At 36.1% G+C, this 21,493-nt stretch overlaps 1 protein-coding gene across 4 annotated transcripts in view; it reads left to right on the top strand.

Annotated features, from left to right (window-relative positions):
- Window positions 1–834: 834 nt before the first annotated feature.
- HPCAL1 (hippocalcin like 1) overlaps window positions 835–21,493 on the top strand; it is a 564,761-nt gene continuing 544,102 nt past the window's right edge. For all 4 annotated transcript variants that reach the window (XM_053709690.1, XM_053709687.1, XM_053709689.1 and 1 more), the window contains exon 1: window positions 835–1,196. The gene's annotated coding sequence lies outside the window, so the exon portion shown is untranslated. The remainder of the gene's footprint in view (window positions 1,197–21,493) is intronic.

Genomic DNA, 21,493 nt, shown 5'->3' with positions numbered 1-21,493 from the left:
GCCTTTATTGTATGTGGCATCGACAAAAAAACAGCAGATAAAAAGGAAACATAACATTTTTTTAGAATTCTAAGTAAGAGCCCTTAACCCTTTAGCTGTTTAAGTGTTTTTTTTTTTTTAAATTATTTGTATTTGTTTAGTATGAGGCTTTGCTTTTTGCAGACTGATAAAGGAGACTTAGGGAACTCCCTAAATATCTTCACAAAACGTGTAAGCAGCTTGGCACATCGCTGCACAGAGCTACAGGTAGGAATGCCCATCACTGCCAACATAAGACAAACTACCTACACCCGACTTATAACACTTCCCGCGTCTATATACACACACGGTAACGCATACATTCCGGTGCGCATGCTTCCTATATCGGTGCACAGTGAATGTACTTATACACCGCTACAGTAGGGTCTCCCCGAAGCCGAAAAGAACCACCTCACCTTGAAATAAAAACCCATAAGAAACCAGAGCTCTCGCCCAACCTGTACGCACATTGACCCGCACTTGACAGCACCCAGCTCCACCCTCAACTGCTTCCTGACAGCGGTAACTGCCCTGAGTTAAAGCTGCTGGAACATACCACTTTAAATTTCTCCTAGGGGTGCCACTCTGGCGCTCATGCTCTATGAAGAGCCTATCCTCAACAGCATTAACTATAATGCAAACTATATGTTTTTTTTTAATAAATACCAAACAGCAATCTCCGATATTTAAGATATAGTCACTATGTTATAACACAATAATCAATTTACAACCATGCTCTGTCCCCTTTTTCTCATTTTGTGTTCAACCCTATTGTAATATTACATCGCAAAGAAGGCGCTGTTGGTCTCCTGTCGTCCTATCTCCTCCTTACTATGCAAAGAGCCCCAGTTGGCTGCTGCCTCCTTTACAAACTATGGTAATTGACAGCTGTTGAGAGCCTGTGTGCAGCGAGTGAGGGAGCTAAGCTTTGCTCCCTTTCAGAATCCATTCCCACAAACTTTCCTCATCTTTATTTTCAATATAGTTATTGTTTTGTTATTTTGTGTTGTTGTTCTTTGCTGTGGATCCCACGCCCCGTGTCTCATTTCCTCTTTCTGACCACTTCTGAGGAGGTTATTTGATCAGTTGTGCAGAGCTGTCAGTGGATCGCGTCTGCGGAAGAGATCTAGATTCTAAGTGATCAGCCAGAGGGGAAACTTGTAGAAAATAAGCACCTGGTAAGAAGTTGTATATAGTTTTGGTATCATTGTTTTAAATTGAATGAGCTCCCTTTAAGATTTCCATTAACTGCTACCAGAAAGCTAGAAAAAAAAAATCCATTGTAGCCCCCTGGTAGCCTAGGGGTTAAACATTTGGGATTGTCTTTATGTTTAAATGTTCTATGTAGTAAGGTAGGTGCACGCTTCGATCCATTAACCAGTTCCTTCCTGTTAAATCCAACTTTATATTGTTCACCCATATTAATCAAGATAAACATGAGAGATTAACCACTGGCCTGCTTTTTATTGTTCTAATACCCCTCTTGTAATAGATGCCATATGTTTAGGGCTTTCTGTTTTGTAAATTAATTGTGTATTTGATTCCTGATGATTTGCTGACAGTTTGTGGAGCATTGAGATATCTATTTATTCTGCTGACTTACATAGAGAGTGAGTAGAACTATAGATTACTGTTGTCATTACTCTTGGTATCAGATCTCTTAACCTGTTGTTACTTTGTATCTATAGTGAAAATGTATTATATAGGTTTTCTTTAAAAACTTTGCTCTAGTGTGTTTAAAACAGATTATTTTAGTAAACATAAACCACTTTGTCTATTTCTTTATTTTTTGCACTGTAAATTATTTTATGAACACACTATTATCTGTGTGTAATTACCAGTTAAATGGTTTAATGTATACATAGGTGCTTATATTATTAAAGGGACACTGAACCCAATTTTTTTCTTTTGTAATTCAGAAAGAGCATGCAATTTTAAGCAACTTTCTAATTTGCTCCTATTATCAATTTTTCTTCATTCTCTTGCTGTCTTTATTTGAAAAAGGCATCTAAGCTTTTTTTGGGTTCAGAACTCTGGACAGCACTTTTTTATTGGTGGATGAATGTATCCACCAATCAGCAAGGACAGCCCAGGTTGTTCACCAAAAATGGGCCGGCATCTAAACTTACATTTCAAATAAAGATACAAAGAGAATGAAGAAAATTTGATAATAGGAGTAAATTAGAAAGTTGCTTAAAATTTCATGCTCTATCTGAATCACAAAAGAAAAAATTTGGGTACAGTGTCCCTTTAAGAACAAAATATATAAAACCAATTTAGTATTAGATAAAGACAATAGTGTGTGTAGAAATTATGCAACAAAGTTTAATACAGACAATGCCTTTACTGGCTAATATCACAAGATCTTTAATAGAGTTATATTAACTTTCCTGTCTTCATTTTAAGCTTTCTACTTAATGCATATGATCTGTGATGTAGAAGTAACTCAGAAAGTGATGTGTTTCCACTGTTGCTGTGAGGATGCAGTGTGTAGCATCCCTTTTTTATGAGGATGTGGTTGCACATTCATACAATAGTGATAAGAGCATTATGGAGTAGCCTGAGTAATGTAATGTTCATAGCATAACCACTTTTACAAGGGAAAGTGACACATTAGTCTAAATGCTTTATTTAACCAAAGGGTTCTGTCACATGGGCTGTATTCTGCTGTAGTTTTAGTGTTGAGCGTTTCACTTGCATGTGTTCTATCCAAGCATTTGCTTATTTGACTCTGCATTTAGCTACAGCACTATATAGAATGTTCTTTGCATGTTGTATGGTTTATTGTCTTTATTATATGTTCTTTTTGTATTTGTGTGTCTGAGTAATGTAAATACTTCTAGTGTAGCAGAGCACTGTTTTTTCTTTGCAATGTATCTAAGAGCTTACACCTCAGCAAAAAGGTTTAATTAATATATCAAGGTGCTACACAATGAGTGACTTATTTGCTTACTGGTGCTGCCTTAGAGCACAGCCAGTATTGCTTCAGCTGTAGCTGGAAAATAAACCTACAGTGCATTTAATCTGCTGTGACTTTGAATTACCTTGCCTGTGCTCCTTTGGGAGCAGGTCCGTCCACCTGGTGCAGGGTGATATTGTAGGTAATATGCCCTTTAGTTTTAAGTACACAATGTGCTATTTTCTTAGCAGAAAGAGAACAACTTGAATTCAATATGTGGCAAGTTCAGCAAATTACAAGTATAAGCAGTGTGAGAATCTCACACATTGTCGTTGTTAATAACTGTATAATATCTTCTCATGTGTTAAATGTGCAGTGCACAACCTTCTGGTTGTGGCTGATATCTGGCTGCTCTAGGAAATACACTACATGGTTTTCATGTAGCTAAATATGCAATGTGGTATTATAATGTAACATATGCCCATAAATGTTATGTTAACAAATTCATATCAGACACATTTCTAGTCCTAATGTGTGTGTGTGTGTGTGTAGAGTTACTGGATGGCAGGTTTTGTGTGTGTTTTTTCCCCCTCTCTCTCCAAGTTCTGCATTAAAGGGACATGAAACCCAAACATATTTTATTTTTTGACTAAGACCGAGCATGCAATTTAAAACAACATTCCAAATTACTTCTATTCTCTAATTTGATTAGATCTCTTTATATCATTTGTTACAAAGCATACATAGGTAGACGAAGGAGCTGGGAGCTAGCTTCGGATTAGTGGCTGTACATAAATGCCTCTTGTCATTGGCTCACAGAAAATTTTCAGTAGTACATTGTTGCTCCTTCAACAAGGGATACCAAGAGAATGAAGCACAAATGATAATAGAAGTACATTGTAAAGTTTTTTAAAAATATATGCTCTATCTGAATCAAGAAAGAAAACAAATTGTGTTTCATCTCCCTTTTAAAGGGACAGGAAACCTCAACATTTTCTTTCATGATTTGGATAGAACATACAACTTTCCAATTTACTTCTATTATAAAATTTGCTTTGTTCTCTTGTTATCCTTTGCTGAAGGAACATCATTGCACTACTAGCAGCTAGCTGAACACATCTAGTCAGCCAATCACAAGAGACAAATGTGTGCAGGCACCAATCAACAACTAGCTCCCACTAGTGTGGGATATGTGCGTAATCTTTTTCAGCCAAGGATACCAAGAGAACAAAGCACATTTGAAAATATAAATTAATTTAAGTGTCTTAAAATGACATGCTCTATCTGAATCATGTAAGTTTAATTTTGACTTTCCTATCATTTTTAGGTGACACAGGCATTAAGGCTAAACACTTTATAGTTTAGTTTATATGCTGTCTTTTCTAAAACAGTGTGCCCTGGTTAGGGTTGCTATATTGCCGCTTTAAGTATATTTATGAAAAATACATGTCAGGGGCTTTTCAAAGAAATATTTTGTAGAATATTCCATTATAAGAACCCAGACAGATGTATTTTTCATGTGTGTCCTCCTTTTAAGTGACAGTATGACAACCCTAACCGAGGTGAGAGTCAGAGGCGTGCCCCAAATTTTGGTAGTAAACAAATTTTTTTGCTCAAGTTTGTCTATTTTTACAATTTGTATGTATATATAAAACTTAAGCTAGCCTAATATTTATGTTACATTGGTTTATTTTGCTAACTAAAGTGTTGCCAATCGGCTATCAGAAATATGACGATCATTACATCATTAATATGATTGGTTATATTTCTGTGTCGTGACATCCTTACCTTAAATCATATATAACTAGTACAAATGGTGTGCAGGAGACACAATGTCTTGTCAATGTGGTGAGATAGGTGTGCCATAGCGGAAATCTGCATTGCCAAGTGTGCCACATTTTGAAAAGTTTGCGAACGTCTGCTCTTCTATATTCTGAATGTCTTTCTTTTTATATAACACAACTTTTCTAATCAAGCCTCAAAGTACTCTTCTTTGGCAGCTACATTAAAACACATATAAATTACATTTCTGAAAATCAGTATATCTTTTGGAAAACTAGGCAATATGCTGATTTCAGGAACTTGTGGGATTTTTTCTTATCCTCAAAGTGAATTTAATTTGACTGCATGCCTTGGTGTAGGTGCCATTTTTAGGGAGGAGTAAACATTGACATTTTTAAATGAGGTTGTCCTTATTCAAGTGCTAAACATTTTGCCTGTTATTAAAATAATATAAAGGTCAATGTTTTTTGTTTGTAACATTTAAAATATTTTCTTAATTCATTACAGGTACTGTATTTTTTTTAATTGGTCTTCTTATGTTTTACATTTTTAGGTTATGTCTGTGTAGGTGCATCCTTGTTTGTTCATATATAATTGTCTTTTTCACCCTATGAGCAACTGATCATTGACGTAATTTGAATTCTTTGTTTCAATATTCACTGAAATAGTTTTAACTTAAAGGTATACTAAACCCAGCATTTTTAAACTTTCTAATTTACTCCTATTAACAATTTTTATTTGTTCTCTTGCTATCTTTATTTGAAAAAGCAGGAATTTAGGCTTAGGAGCTGTCCCAATTTTGGTTCAGAACCCTGGATAGCGCTTGCTGATCGGTGAGTACATTTAGCCACCAATCAAATCAGCAAGCACAACCCAGGTTCTGAACCAAAAATGGGCAGGCTCATAAGCTTATATTCTTGCTTTTCAAATAAATATAGCAAGAGAACAAAGAAAATTTGATAATAGGAGTAAATTACAAAGTTACTTACAATTGAATGCTCTGTCTGAATCACGAAAGAAAAAAAAATGGATTTAGTATCTCTTTAAAGAGACATAATACTGGCAAATAAATTAACTTAAACTTAAAAAGGAAACATGTTTTTAAATACTTATGTATTGGCAAAAATGCTTCTATTAAAAGGTGTTACAGTTTCAGTGACAGCTTTTGCTGTGCACGGAGCATATGCCCATATCTGCATTCAAACCTCACACCTTCTTAGACCCGTTGGTTGCTGTACTCATTGACAATGTAAATTCAGTGATCACCGGTGCAACATATGTTCTCTAAGTAGTAGTATTGTTTGGATGCATGATGCATATGTACATATGCTTCTTACATGGTTAAATAATAAAAAAAATCATTACAAAATCTTATATGCAAATAATGTAGTTTGCAGGACTAAAGGACAGCTAAGTTCAATGTAATTTTAGCTTTGTATTTTTATTTTATTTGTTATAAACATATTTGCCATAGGATGTCAGTATGACTTTTCTACCTGATCGCCGCAATTTTATTTCTAATAAATTAATTTTTCCGAACCCACTCCGTTCTAGCTGCTGCTATCCAATCCTGTGTGCAAACCGGAGTTTGAATATGGCGGCCAAATTTTTAACAGCACATGCGCAAGATTGCGCAACGTCATCGAAAACGTCACTCCCTTCCAGACCTGCTCCGACACATAATTTTAAGCTAAAGATAAGGACGTGAGGGATTATATTTTTGGGTTTCAGCATTGAAATTCTGGATACACAATAACATTGATTAAGATTTCAAATGCGAATGCGTTATTCCCATTGAAGTTCAGGTAGTTACGGCGACAGTAGGACAAAATGCGCAAGCGATATTTCTGCAGTTTTTGTGCTCATTTTGTATTATAATTATATGCATAAGCGACGAACACGATTGGTTAATGTTTACATACACCTAGGTGCTAAAATAGTGGGCTGGATTGCATGATGTTATCGACGATAAATAAAAAATGGTTTTAGAAGTAAAATGGCTTTGATTTGCAAGAGTTTGAGGTTGGTAATTTTAGTTTCATACATGTTATTCAGATTATGTGTTTTGGTTAGACAAAAACTGTGAAAAGTTTGTAATCCTTTAAAGTACCACTAAATACAGTAGAATATCATAATCAATAAATGCATAATAGAGACAATGCAAAAGCACTTAGTTTGAATTTCAAATGAGTTACAATTTCCTTTCTCATCATGTGACAGCCACCAGCCAATCACAAACTGCATATACGTATATTTTGTGAATCTTGCACAGTAGCAGCTGGTGCATATAAAAAGATTGTGCACATTTAGATAATAGAAGTGAATTGGAAAGTTTTTTTTAAAATTGTGTGCTCTATCTGAATCATGAAAGTTTAATTTTGATTTGACTGTCCCTTTTAAACAAATGTATCCCTCATTTTACCACTGTCCATTTGAAACAATTCATAATAACATGTATTACAGCACTGACAGCAGATGCCTAAAAGTGGGACATAAGAAAATTACAAATTGCACTTTATGTGAACTCTCCACCAAAGGATAAATTCCATAATTGTATGAAACTGTATAATAGACTATAAAGTTATTTTTGTTGTATAGGAATTGAAGAGGCTTTGTACTTAAAGTGACAGCATACACCAATTTTCATACAACTGCATGCAAAGAATATGCACAGATACTGATCTAAAAATCCAGTATAAAACCTTTTAAAAACATAATTAGAAGTTCCCAGTTTAGCGCTGTTGATGAGGGTAGGCTGGGGCACCAAGTGAAAGTGGCTGGGAAAACATGATGAGCAGACACCCCCCCTTCCCTGCTTATGAAAAGACAGATTATACAAACAGGAGAATGCTGGAATCTGTAAACATCAGTATACAGCTAAAACGTTTGGGCTTGGTTAGAAATCTGAAAATCTGCACAATATTATTAAAAAAATATGCAAAACTATACATTGTTTCAAAACACTCCCAAATGGGCTGTATAAATGTTCACCTGCTCCGCCCACTCAGTTCTGCTATCAAAACACACCCATTTCATAGTAATAGTATAATTTATACTTATCCATAGTTTATTATACAGATTACAGCACCAAGCTCTTAAAGTGAATGTCAATTTTGATGCTAAAGTACCCGGTTTTAAAAAATTCAATTAAAAACAGGGGCACTTTAATTCATCAAAATTTTCATTTCATTCCTGTAGTGACAAATAACTTACCTTTTAATCTTGACAGCAGCTCCAGCTTCCTCCGGTCACTTTAAGTCTACCCCATAATATTGACAATACCTGGAACACATTCTAGGCATATGGATGGTTATTGTTCCAACACATCATCAAAATGAGGCAGACAAATAATATGTGAACCCATTCAGTAATAATAACAGTATTCCAGTAGAAGTTAATTATATTTAAATAATAAAATATGTACACAAACACACACACATATACACCAACCGTTGGGCACAAGAGGTAGCATTTTATATGGCTGTCTAGTCAGTGGAGGGTTAATACAAAACATTTCTATACCATTTTAATTAGAGGTAAAGCTTCCTAGACAGAACGGCATTGCATATACAGACATCTCCCAACCATAGAAAGTGAAATCCTGCCAACTTTGAATTGAATCATTTGCAGTAATTTTTCATCATAGGAAGAGATGTCACATGAAGTAAAGCAATATGCAAAAACAGACTTTTAAAAATGTAAATATAAATCCTTTTACTTTAGAATTTGTAGCAGTAAACAGAAAATAGTCCTCATCACTAGTTTATTAAAGTGTCTAATTTAAGCAAATGTTACATGTGCACATATATTTACTAAACTTTTACTATTAAGTCATTGATTCTTCCAAAAGACCCTAAACATAGAAAGATTATTGCAGTAAAATTTTTAAGGAAACATAAACAATTTGCTAATCAATTATTTTTAACTGTCCAGCTCTTATATATTATCACTTCCCTCCCCACTGTCCTTATAGCCAGCAGCAATGCTTCTAAATTATCCTTGACTCCTAATGACACTCTAAGGGCAGAGGTGCAGGGGAGGAGACAGTGTGTCTAATTACTATAAACGGGAGGAGAGACACAGTAAACACTCAGTGCAGCTTATCTTACTCTGTGATTCTGCACAGCACCGGCTTGGGTGTGCTGTTGGGGTCAAATTGATTTTTGTATTATTTAATCTGACAGCAATTTTCATATTTTTGCACTTTTTTTTGGAAGTGGCGTATGTTTAAAACTCATGTTAAAGGTATAAGCTAGTCAAAATTAAACTTTCATGATTCAGATCGAGCATGCAATTTTAAGCAACTTTCTAATTTACTCCTATTATGAATTTTTCGGCGTTATCTTGGTATCTTTTATTTGAAAAAGCAATAATATAATCTTGGGAGCCAGTCCATTTGTGGTTCAGCACCTAGGTTGTGTTTGCTGATTGGTGTCTAAATGTAGCTACCAATCAGCAAGCGATTCCCAGGTGCTGAACCAAGAATGGGCCGTCTCCTAAGCTTACATTCTTGCTTTTTCAAATAAGGATAGCAAGAGAACAAAGAAAAATTATTAATAGGGGTTAATTAGAAATTTGCTTAAAATTGCATGCTCTATCTGAATCATAATTTTGACGATACTATCCCTTTTAAAATCAGTAAGCTGCAGACTGTACAAATTGCTAAAATATAAGGAATATTGTCAGACTAAATAATGCAAAGATGCAAACAATAAGTTATTCACAGTAAAGTAATCCCACCTCCTTTTACAACAAATCAGCACAGCTTACCTAGTTAGTAAGTGTTTTTTTCATTGGCAGTTCAAAGATTGATCACTCAGGGAAGGTGCAGTGAGTCCCTGCCTGGACCTGCTCTGAGTGATCAAGAGTACTTGCTGCACGCATAGCTTCACCCGCAGCTCCTCCCCATTAAATTGTGTCACACATGCCCCAGCTCAGCTGCAGCCCCCCAAATCTCCTGGAGGGGACATTTCCAGGGACAAAAAAACCCCCAGAGACTGCCCATGGAGATCAGGGACAGTTGGCAACTATGTATTTCCGGGCCTTAAATATAATAATAATAATAGTTAATTTGAGTGGGGCCTGGTACATTATTTGTTGACCTCCAGTTTACTGATATAAACTATTTACAAATGTATAAACTATATAAAACTATTATGCTGGCAGGCTTTTAGGTTTGAGCAGGCCCAGGCCATTTAAAAAAAAAAAAAAAAAGTAAATACATGCATTAAAAAAGAGGTATATAGGAGGACAAAACTGGACCTAAAAATATAAACCCTTCTTTTAGTTCATTATGCAGTCTAATTACAGTGTTCTACTTAGGTAGAACTATGATGGCATCCTGCCTGGAGTTTCAGCTGCAATATCATTACCTTTCCGGATGCCGACCAAGAGGTGTGTGACATAAGAGTAGGAGTGGCACACTAGAGCAAAATTTTAAAATTTCCTTGCCAGGGCCATCTTTAATATTGACTGGACCCTGCGCAAAACTTTTCTTGCCCCCCCCCCCCATGCAATTTCGCTCTCCACCCCAACTTCCCACAAAAACAACTAAATAATTTTTTTTTAAAATTATTAACCCAGCAGTGGATCATCCACTGCTGAGATAATCATTTAAAAAGATGAAATAAATTGCAATATGTGAAACTGGACCTAAGTACCAGTACTAATAAGTAAATAAATATATACATTCCTCCACTGTGGATTCATTTAATATTCTTTTGAATGTGATTCTGGTGTGAGGTTAGCTGGTTAAAGAGATTTAGGGCAGCCAACAGGAGCAAAGCAAGGTAAAGACTGAGGAGGAAGCATGGAGGTGCAGTATACGTTTACTGACTGGAACAGCAGAACTACTATGGGAAGCTGTAAAATCTGAGACAGAGAGAAAACAAAAACTATAAAAATAAACCTTACATTAATGTGTGACATATCAGCATGACGCTATACATCAGCCACAGCAGCACATGTCACTTCTTTGCTAGGAACAAGTTCCCTCTCACCCTGCACTAGACAATGCTGCATGGGGAGAGGTGTGTGTGCACTCACTTATTCTTCCCACTGACACCTTTGTACAAAGCACTGTTCCCCTAACAAACTTCAGTTAGTTGATCTTAGGGCCACAGCAGAAAGAGCAGGGCTGAGGGGACCAGCAGACTGGATGTTGTCTGTCCAAGGCTGCATGGATACAGTGTGAGATGAGTCACACAGCCTCAAGACTGAAGAGAGCAGTGTATGCAGCTGCACAGATGCTCAAATCCTCACGTGCTTGCTGCTCCAGCTTTCTGCTGCATGCGCCTACAGTCAGCCCTACCCAGAAACAATCCCCACCACCAGAGCAGTTACCTGGTAACAGTGGTAACCCCAGTAGGACCTTTTCTAATGCAGTGGGAATGGCTGGATACTGAGTTAGGGCTTTGCATTCAGTGCAGCACAGTGCACTCTCTAAAACAGCACATGGCAATAGCTTGGCATGTCACATAACACCGGCACGGTCTGGCACAGTTTAAAAAAAAATAAAATATATAAGCAGAGTACTTTTGACTGTGACAGTATTAGGACTGAATGTGTGTGTTTCCCATGTCACATCAGCAGTCTGGTATGAACCATAAACATTTATTTTTTTTATTTTTTTTAAGGACTATTGGGCCCCTCAACAGAAACTGGGCCCTGGGCAGCTGCCCCTTTTGCCCTGTGTTAAAGACGGCCCTGTTCCTTGCACATGCGAGTGCCCACACATTAGATGATTGTGCATGAGATTGAGGAGAAGTGGTTATGTAAATATGCTAATTAGGGGATAAGTGCAGCAGCACCATTGGAGGAGGGAATGGCATACATTATGTGTAAATACAGCCTACATTTATGGGCGGTTGTTATGACCGTTAACAAATGGAAATTAAAACATAATTTTACTAAACATTAAAGCTTTGTTTCAAGGTAAGAATAAAAAGGTTTTAATCTATGAAACTTTAACTATGTGATTATGAATTTGTTATAATGTTACAAAAGTAAAGATTTCTAACCCTTTAAAACCTTGGTTGTGAGAAACAGCCCTTGACTTCTAAAGATCTGTGTGCCCAGAAGTGCATATTTCATTTTATTGTTGCATCTAGAAATGTATACACATCAATAAGCCTGGAGAAGTGCATAGAGATGCTGAGGTGCAAGGTAAAAACACTGTCTCTTACTGCCTAGCCCCACCTTCAGACTGCCTAGCCACACTCAAAACCACTTAGCCATGCCCTGGGCCATCCTTCTCCACTCATGTAACACCCATGACTCTTCCCTGAGTCCACCCACACAAATTTGCCCAAATCTCTTTATAACTTAGCTCCCTGCTTCCTTGTCCTTGCTTGAAGGGTAGGTGTTTGCTCCACCAACATTTATTTTCTGGAACTGCCACAGCATAAAGCTTGGGGCACTTATAAAGTAGTCTGCATTTAGTTCCACTAATTAGAGACATTAACTGGGTTCCTGGTCTGCCATTTATGTCACATATTTTAATGGTCATCACTTGTTCTCTATGCAAATCATAAATATTGGCCACGAGTAAATCTATACATCGCATTGTTAGCAAACCCTTTTTTTTTTTTTTTTATAATTTTCAATGGACTAAGTTTCTTTTGTTGTGTGTGTATTTATTTTTAATTAACTGTCATTACCCTAGGGTGATTTTTGTTCTAGCATCAAATGCTTCATTTCATGGTCACTGCATTTAGTATTGTGATATCGGTCTACATATCAGTCTGTGTCAATTAAATGAGTCCATAATGAGTCCATGCACAAGCAATGCTAAGCATAGTGTAGATGGCTGTCAGAGACAAGATATCAGTCTTTGTCATTAACTTGTTTTATCCATTCTTCTTTTGTGGGCACTGTCGGTGTCTTCCAATTAAATAAAATTAGGTTCTTTGCACTATGAAGCATAATTTGGTATAAATATGCTCTAGGTTTATCTCGTTTAAAATCTAAGTTATTTAACATAGCCGTAAGGAAATTATTCAATTTATTCTTATCCTCTCTGTTATCTATTACCTGAAATATATTCGCCCAGAAAATCTTTATTTGTGGACAGAACCACATAATATGTGATAAGGAACCCTTATTCCCACACCTTCTCCAGCAGCTATCTTGGGTATGTGGGTAGATTTTTTTTTTATTCTAGTCGGTGTAAGATACCACCTTGTTAAAATCTTTAAGTTTTGTTCCTACATTCTTGTGAGATAAAGGATTTTGCCGTATGGTGAAATATATTCAGCCACACTTTTGGGTCTATATCCTGGTCTAATTCCAATTGCCAGTTCTTAATATAAGACGGAAGGGCTTCTCCACTCTCCTGTATTAAACCATATGACTTAGAAAGGGTATGTTTTATATTCACTGTAGAATTACATAAGTTCTCCAGTTTTGTTAATGGTCTAAATATCTTATCTTTCTCCTTAATTATTAGTATATAATGATATGCCTGAGAGTATGGGAACCACTCTGTTACTCCATTAAGGCCCTTCGCCTGCAGTTCTTCCTGTTTCCGTAATTTCCCCCTATCTACTAAATCTATTATCCTATAGTTGTTGTCCTTTTTATCCCCTTTAAATTGTCCCTCCAGGAAATTTTTATTTTCCACTAAAGCTATTAATGGGGATGGGATTGATGTTATATCCCCTTTTTTCCTAATCATCCTATTCCATATTCTAAAGGTTTCTTTCAAAATGCTATAATTCTCTATCTTTATGGATCTATCCTTTGGGTTTACCCAGCATTGGTTACTCACTTTTCTTGCTATGCGTTTTCCTTCTAATTTTACCCAATTTGTAACCTCATTTTTTACATGCCAATCTATTACTCTTTGTATCATGGAAGCTTGTCTATACTTTACTAAATTAGGAAGTTCCATTCCACCCACTTGTCTTTTCCTATACATGGTCTCTTTACCTATTCTTGGGTGTACTTTGCCCCATACATAATTATTAATTATCCTTTGTAAATCTTCTATATATTTTGTTGGTATAGGGATAGGAAGAGCTTGTAATAAATATAGAAATCTTGGTAAAATATTCATCTGAATAATATTTATTCTCCCCATCCATGATATCCTTTTTAGGGAACCATGATAGGAGATCATTTGTTATTGCTTTTTTTGAAGCGTATATAATTAAGAACAAACATCTTACCCGCTGTTTTAGTAAAATATACACCTAAATATTTCAAAGCATCAACTTTTTTAAATAGAGAGGTCATAGTTATAAATTCTTTTGTCTTCTCATCCACCTTTAAAAACATTATTTCAGATTTGTTTATGTTCACCAGAAAATTGGACATTAACCCAAATACCTTAAATTCTTCCAGCAATTCTTCAATTGATGAAACTGGCTCGGACAGGGACAGGAGGATATCATCTGCAAATAAGGAGACTTTGTATTCACTATCACCAATTTTGATACCCATTATTTTCTCATTTTGTCTAATGCGAGCTGCCAGGATTTCTATAGATAATGTAAATAATGTTGGTGAGAGTAGGCAGCCTTGCCTTGTCCCATTACGTATTTCAAAGATATTCAATATTCTTCCATTTATCTTAATCCTTGCCATTGGGGCTGCATATAATGCCATTATTCTCTTAATAATTATCTGGTTAAAATTAAATGTTTTAAGGGTTCTTTCCAAAAATGTCCAATTCATTTGGTCGAATGCTTTTTTGGCATCCACCGATAGAAAAGATGACGGAATATTTTCTAATTGGGCATGTTCTAGAAGATGTATATTTTTAACTATATTGTCCCTTGCTTCCCTATTCTGGACGAAACCCACTTGATCCAAGTGGATAATTCGCTCCAGAATAGCCCTTAATCGATTAGCTATAAGTTTTGCGTATATTTTTAAATCTAAATTAAGAAGTGATATAGGCCTATAGTTTTTCACCTACTCATTGCTTCTACCTGCCTTAGGAATCTCTATTATTCTGGCCTCCTGCATTTCTTTAGAAAAATTCTTCCCTCTATCTATTGAATCAAATAGTTTCAGTAAATAGGGTGCCAGAATATCTTTATAATTTTTTATAGTAAAGGGCCGTAAACCCATCAGGGCCTGGGGATTTTCCTACTGTTAATCCCTCTATAGCTTCTTGTATTTCCTGGAGTTGTATTGGTTCTTCTAGCTTTTGATTTTCTTGTTCTGTAACTTTATTTATATTTACATCTCTTAAATAATTTGTCCAGGATATTTCTTCTCTGGGTTGAGTCTCTAGGTTATATAAAGTTTCATAGAACTTTTTAAATTGCATACTTATTTCCTGTTAGTTCTTGCAATAACTTTTATTCTCCTTCTTAAGCTTATATATACTATTACTTATTACTTTTTTCTTAATAGCTCTTGCTAAAAGTCTTCCATTTTTGTCCCCTTCTGTATAATTTTTTCGTTTTAACTATAGTGCTTTCCTTTTATTTATACTAGACCAAAAGTCCTGTATACTCCTCCTTTCCTTCCCCAGATCTTCTAAAAGTTTTTTTTATTCTCAGGAGCTTGTTTATGGCTCTTCTCTAATTTATGGATTCTATCCATTATCTCCAAAAATGATTTTTCACTTAAAATATTCTGTACGGACCTTAATTTAATTAACTCTCCTCTCAGGACGCACTTGTGCATGTCCCAGAGGGCAGCTGCCGATATATCCTCTATATTATTAAGAAGAAAATTATTCTATTTTCTCTGCTATATTATCCCTATCTTCCTGCTTCCTTAAAATGGAATCCTCTAATCGCCAATTAAACTGTTTTTTCTCCTGTATTCCCCACTTTAATTTCAGACTTAACGGTGCATGGTCTGACTATGTCATGAGTAAGATCTGAGCTTCCTGCATCATTGCTAACCCTTTTAAATCTGTACATAGATAATCCAGTCTCGAATAAGACAAGTGGGGATTTGACTAAAAAGTGTAGTCCCTCTGATCTGGATCTCCATACGTCATACATAGCTATCTGTTTCAGACTATTATTTACTTGATTTACAATATATTTGGGTGTAGAAGATTTTTTTTTGGAGTTATCTAAATATGTGTCTAATGAATAGTGACTCCCTCTTGTAAATCTAATATATGGTTAATTATTTTCTTAAAGAACATATTCTGTTTAGTATTTGGCCCATATATTGAAAATTGTCACTAATTCCCCCTGGAGGTGCCCTTTTATTCCAAGATATCTTCCCCCCCTTATCTTTTACCTGCTCCTTCAGTTGAAAATTCATGTTTTTATTAAATAATATACATACCCCATTCCTCCTGACCCTGTCAGAAGCCCTATAACATACATTATATTTCTCATTTATAAAGTTAGGTTCATTATCCCTTCTAAAGTGGGTCTCTTGAAATAGTAAGACATCCCCCTTTAATTTCTCTATCTCCCTCAGAGCCATGGATCTCTTCTGGGGAGTATTTAGCCCTTTGGCATTTATGGAAATAATATGAATATCATTCCTTTAAATTCGTAACTCCCCTGGAGAGCTTCCATGCGCAACCCATATATTGCTGTGGGCCTGAAGACCCCATTCCATAGATGATTCTTATAACATTTAACATAAAAACTCTATCTACATACATAGCACACAAAAGAAAAAAAAAGAAAAAAGGAAGCCCAAGGGGTAGGACTTCCTCCCTGTCAGAATTATTTCCTCTTCTCTTTTTTTTAAAAAAAAAGGAAGAGAAAGGGGAAAACAAACAAAAAAAAAAACTTTAAAAACTTAGTGAGTAGCGATGATAGATATCCACCTGACCCCCCACTCCCATGGAGTGGAGAAAAGGAGGAGAAAAAAAACCCTTTAAAAAAACCCTTTAAAAAAAAAAAAAAAAACCTCAAGAGTGAAAATACCTATATCTAATGTAGTGCACTATATAAACCGTGTTAGGTAAAAAGAAGGCCCCATACTAGGGCATATTCTTGCACTTCAACCAAGTGACTGTGTGATACATGGTCAAAAACAGTGAGAAAAAAACCCTTTAATTACCTTTTCTTTTCACCCTTAGGGGCATCACCCTAAAAAATCAGAATAACACAAGTCCTTCTTTTCTTGCTTCTCTTCTTTCTCTGCATTCCCATACTCTAGTGGAGATTTGCCACTGAGTTAAATTGACTTGGCTGTCCATGTTTATTTTTTCTTTCTAGCTTCTTCCCAAATGGCTTTTTGGGGTTTTCCTTTCTCACGCTCTCTTTGCCACGTCTCAGCTTGCCCTTCTTTCTCAAAGTCCTCTGGTATTTCTAAATCCAGTTGTAATTTTGATTTTATATGCTGAATATCTTCCTTCCTTTTATAATATAATATGTTTCCATTATAGGAGATTATTAGCCAGAAGGGGTATGACCACTTGTACCTTATCCCCTTTTCTTGTAGACACTTAGTTAAAAATCTAAGATCTCAACTTTTTTTTCATAGTTGCCATGCTTAAGTCTGCAAATATCTGGATATCCCATTGTTGATATCTGAGTATATGCTATCTTTTGGCAATCCTTAATATTTTTTTTTTCTTTCAAAATCTTGTAGATTTAATATTACATCTCTTACTTTTCCTGGTGTCCCTTGATTTGCCAATCTATGTATTCTTTTGATTTTAATATCTCCATCTTGTAGGTTTGGTATAAGGGAGATAAAAAGCTTTTGGGCAAAAGGTTTTAAATCCTCCATTTTAATTTCCTCCGGGATGCCTTTTATCCTTAAATTCCCCCTTCTAGACCTGTCTTCCAGGTCTGCTAATTTATCTTGCATATCATTTATTAAATGTGCTTGTGCATAAATAACTTCATTAGCCTGGGAGATTCCTTTATTTACCTGCTCTTGTTGTTCCTCTAGGGCATTAACCCTTTGGTCCATTTCATTGAGCTCTCTTAATTTCAGAAAGTTCTGCAGCAATAAAATCTTTTATTGAAATGATATCCTCCTTTGTTGCCAATTTTCTTATCTCTTCCATATTTATCTGGATGTCCATATTTGCTGGACTATCTGTTGCTTTTACCGCTGGATTTTTGGGGCTAGTATTATTCTCCATACTCATATTATGGAAAAAGGGGTTATCTTTCACACTTGGGGATTTATTGCTTCTGTTTTATTTTATCCAGTTTAGCCGCTTTTTTTTTTTTTTTTTTGAAGCCATTTTCCTCTCTTTTTGTATTTAAACTTTCTTTCCCCTCTTTTTTTTTTTTTTTTTTCTTCCCCACCTTTTTATATCTATCTTTCTTTCTTTCTTTCTTTCTTTCTTTCTTTCTTTCTTTCTTTCTTTCTTTCTTTCTTTCTTTCTTTCTTTCTTTCTTTCTTTCTTTCTTTCTTTTTCTTCCCCTTTTCCCCGTTTTCCTTTTCCCTTTCTTAGTTAAATTTTTTTATTGCCTTCCCCATCTTAGCTTTTATTACCAAACTTCTATGGATTCCACCACCAGGGAAGCCCTCTTTACACACTTTTTTTTTTTTAATTTTATCTTTTTTTCTCTTTTTTTTTTTTTTTTTTTTTACTTTAACCAAAAATTCACCTTTTACACCAGGGGATCTGCTTCTTAAATTATCCTCATAACAAAATGTTCCCTCTATGGGATGTGGTTATTAATTAATTTAAATAAAATATCTTTACTTTAAACTAAATATAATTCTAAATTAGTCATCTCTATGGTAATTCCACTAAACCAATACAAATAAGTTGTGAAATAAACTCTATGAGAGGGTCTCCATTTTTTTCCAAACAGTTTATTTGGAATCAATATATGTTAATAATAAGAGAAATATTTACAGATATATATATACACATCTATTTTACAGCAACACAGTCCACATTTAAGACAGGGCAACTTTACTACAATAACCCCAGTTTGTCCAACACTGCTAAAATAATCATAGGAATATACTTAGCCACATTTCTTCAGAGTGTCAACCATCAGCCATCTTTACAGCATGCCCAAGATAAGAAGAGAGAGAGCTCCAGAGAGAGAGCTCCAGCCTTCTATACCACAATTCAATAGGGAGTGGCCTATCAAATGCCAGTCAAAGGCCACTGGGAGTGTCTTTAGTTCAGAGAGAAAAGTGTAACTGGGGGGAAGGGATTTTAATAACGGCTAGATCAGCAAGCTATGTCACCACATTCCCTCACTTTTTCTTCTCCTAAGTTGCCCCGTTTTCTAGTTATACCCACTAGTACAGAAGAACACAGTGGGAGCGAAAACCTTACAGGAAAAATTCTCCCACCATCCCTTAGGAATATCATTCACTCGGCGATATTAGCTCTTTTGTACATTCCTAGGACTGTCAATTCCTAGTCTGACTTTATACAATTCTTTAAAAAAAATGCATTTAAAATTCTACATAGAAACACAAAATCCTATGCTAAACCCCATTAGCAACATTTATACAATGGTCTTAAAAATTGAGAAAAATTAAGACCTATTTCATTACCCTCCTTCGGGTCTCTTTCCTTAACCCTCCATGTAAGTGCACTGCTCCCTCTGAGGCTGACTCCTGAAACAGCTTTTCAGTTTCTGGCATCGGGTTACTGAGGGCTCTCTGGTGTTCTGCTCCTCACCTCTCTCGCTCCCCTTTCACTCCCGGTAATACTATCCGGGCTCTGTATTATCTTTTCAGTGGGTTTAGAGCGGGCGTCTCCACCTCCTGCATCCACTTACGGCTCTCCTGCTTGGGCAGACTCGGGCAGTCACTCCAATCTCCTCCTCCGAGTCAAACCCTCCTCTAAGCAGCAGCACCTGTTAGGTTCCACCTGGCTGAGCTCACATCGCCTCTGCAGACTGATACTGGAACTTGAGACTCTCGCACCGGCTCAACTAACAGCTCCAGTCACTTCTTCTGTGTTGGAACCTTCTCTGTGCAGCGGCGCTCATTAGTTTCCACCTGGCTAAGCTCACGACACTCCTACATCCTTTTCAGGTACAGGTGCGGTAAAGTTTGTAGCGTGTTGTCTTTTACAGCTCCTCTTCGTCTCTCCAGGGTTTTTTTTTGCTGACTTTGCAGATTTTCTCCCTTGATTTGTATAAACATTCGAAGGGTATCCATTTTAAGCCCCAGGGTAATTTACCATGTTATATTAACATAACATTCTGACAGGGAGATCTTGGAGCTTTACAACTCTGCTGCCATCCTCTCGCATGCAGCAGGCCCAAGATATCAGTCTTTAAAAAGGTGGATGGCTATTACCTGAGAGAGAGGGAAAATAATTGAATTTTCACACTGTTATCAGAGTAATGCTTCTTCCAATTCTACATGATATAATGTACAGCATAGTAAATGGAAGTATGAAAAGCTATGCATTATTTCATTTCACTTCCTTATTGGTAATTTCAGAAGCTTTTCTGAATTTGAAAGTGTGTTGATTTTGTAGGCATTCAGTCAAACAAAAAAATAATAATAATGCATGCAAACCTAATAGCAAGTCATTTATTTTCCTCAATTTCTGAGAGCTTTTGCTAGTTTTCTACTGTTGGACTGTTTGAACTGTTGTAAGGCACATAGAAGATTTTCACAGCAGAGGACTGGACTATATCTGACATGGAAATTCAATTATGGTCTGCCAATAAGCAGACATGTGCCAGAGGCCATGCTAAGTATATCAATAGGGAGCTTATGTCACAGTTCTGCTGCCTCTGTCAAATCTGGTAGGAGTGTATCAATTAAATTGCTGTGTTTACTGTGTTAAAAATCTATCTATTATAACTTATCCATCTCAGCTGTCTTTGCCCATCTACCCCATGAATAGCCAAAGGCTTCATTATATATCTGGATCTTGTTAATCTTTTCTAAAGCTGATGTGTGTGTGTGTGTGTATATATATATATATATATATATATATATATATATATATATATATATATATATATATATATATATAATTTCTTTCATGTAATTAGCAAGAGTCCATGAGCTAGTGACGTATGGGATATACATTCCTACCAGGAGGGGCAAAGTTCAAAATGCCTATAAATACACCCCTCACCACACCCACAAATCAGTTTTACAAACTTTGCCTCCTATGGAGGTGGTGAAGTAAGTTTGTGCTAGATTCTACGTTGATATGCGCTCCGCAGCAGGTTGGAGCCCGGTTTTCCTCTCAGCGTGCAGTGAATGTCAGAGGGATGTGAGGAGAGTATTGCCTATTTGAATTCAATGATCTCCTTCTACGGGGTCTATTTCATAGGTTCTCTGTTATCGGTCGTAGAGATTCATCTCTTACCTCCCTTTTCAGATCGACGATATACTCTTATATATACCATTACCTCTACTGATTCTCGTTTCAGTACTGGTTTGGCTTTCTACTACATGTAGATGAGTGTCCTGGGGTAAGTAAGTCTTATTTTCTGTGACACTCTAAGCTATGGTTGGGCACTTTTTTTATAAAGTTCTAAATATATGTATTCAAACATTTATTTGCCTTGACTCAGGATGTTCAACGTTCCTTATTTCAGACAGTCAGTTTCATATTTGGGATAATGCATATGAATAAATCAATTTTTTTCTTACCTTAAAATTTGACTTTTTTTTTTTCCCTGTGGGTTGTTAGGCTTGCGGGGGCTGAAAATGCTTCATTTTATTGCGTCATTTTTGGCGCTGTCTTTTTTGGCGCAAATTTTTTTTTCTGTTTCCGGCGTCATACGTGTCGCCGGAAGTTGCGTCATTTTTGACGTTTTTTTGCGCCAAAAGTGTCGGCGTTCCGGATACGGCGTCATTTTTGGCGCCAAAAGCATTTAGGCGCCAAATAATGTGGGCGTCTTTTTTGGCGCTAAAAAATATGGGCGTCACTATTGTCTCCACATTATTTAAGTCTCA

Source organism: Bombina bombina, chromosome 4, assembly GCF_027579735.1.
Source record: "Bombina bombina isolate aBomBom1 chromosome 4, aBomBom1.pri, whole genome shotgun sequence".
Lineage (NCBI taxonomy): Eukaryota > Metazoa > Chordata > Amphibia > Anura > Bombinatoridae > Bombina > Bombina bombina.
Note: the sequence above shows the minus strand (reverse complement) of the source record. Positions and strands in the feature narration are given on the sequence as shown.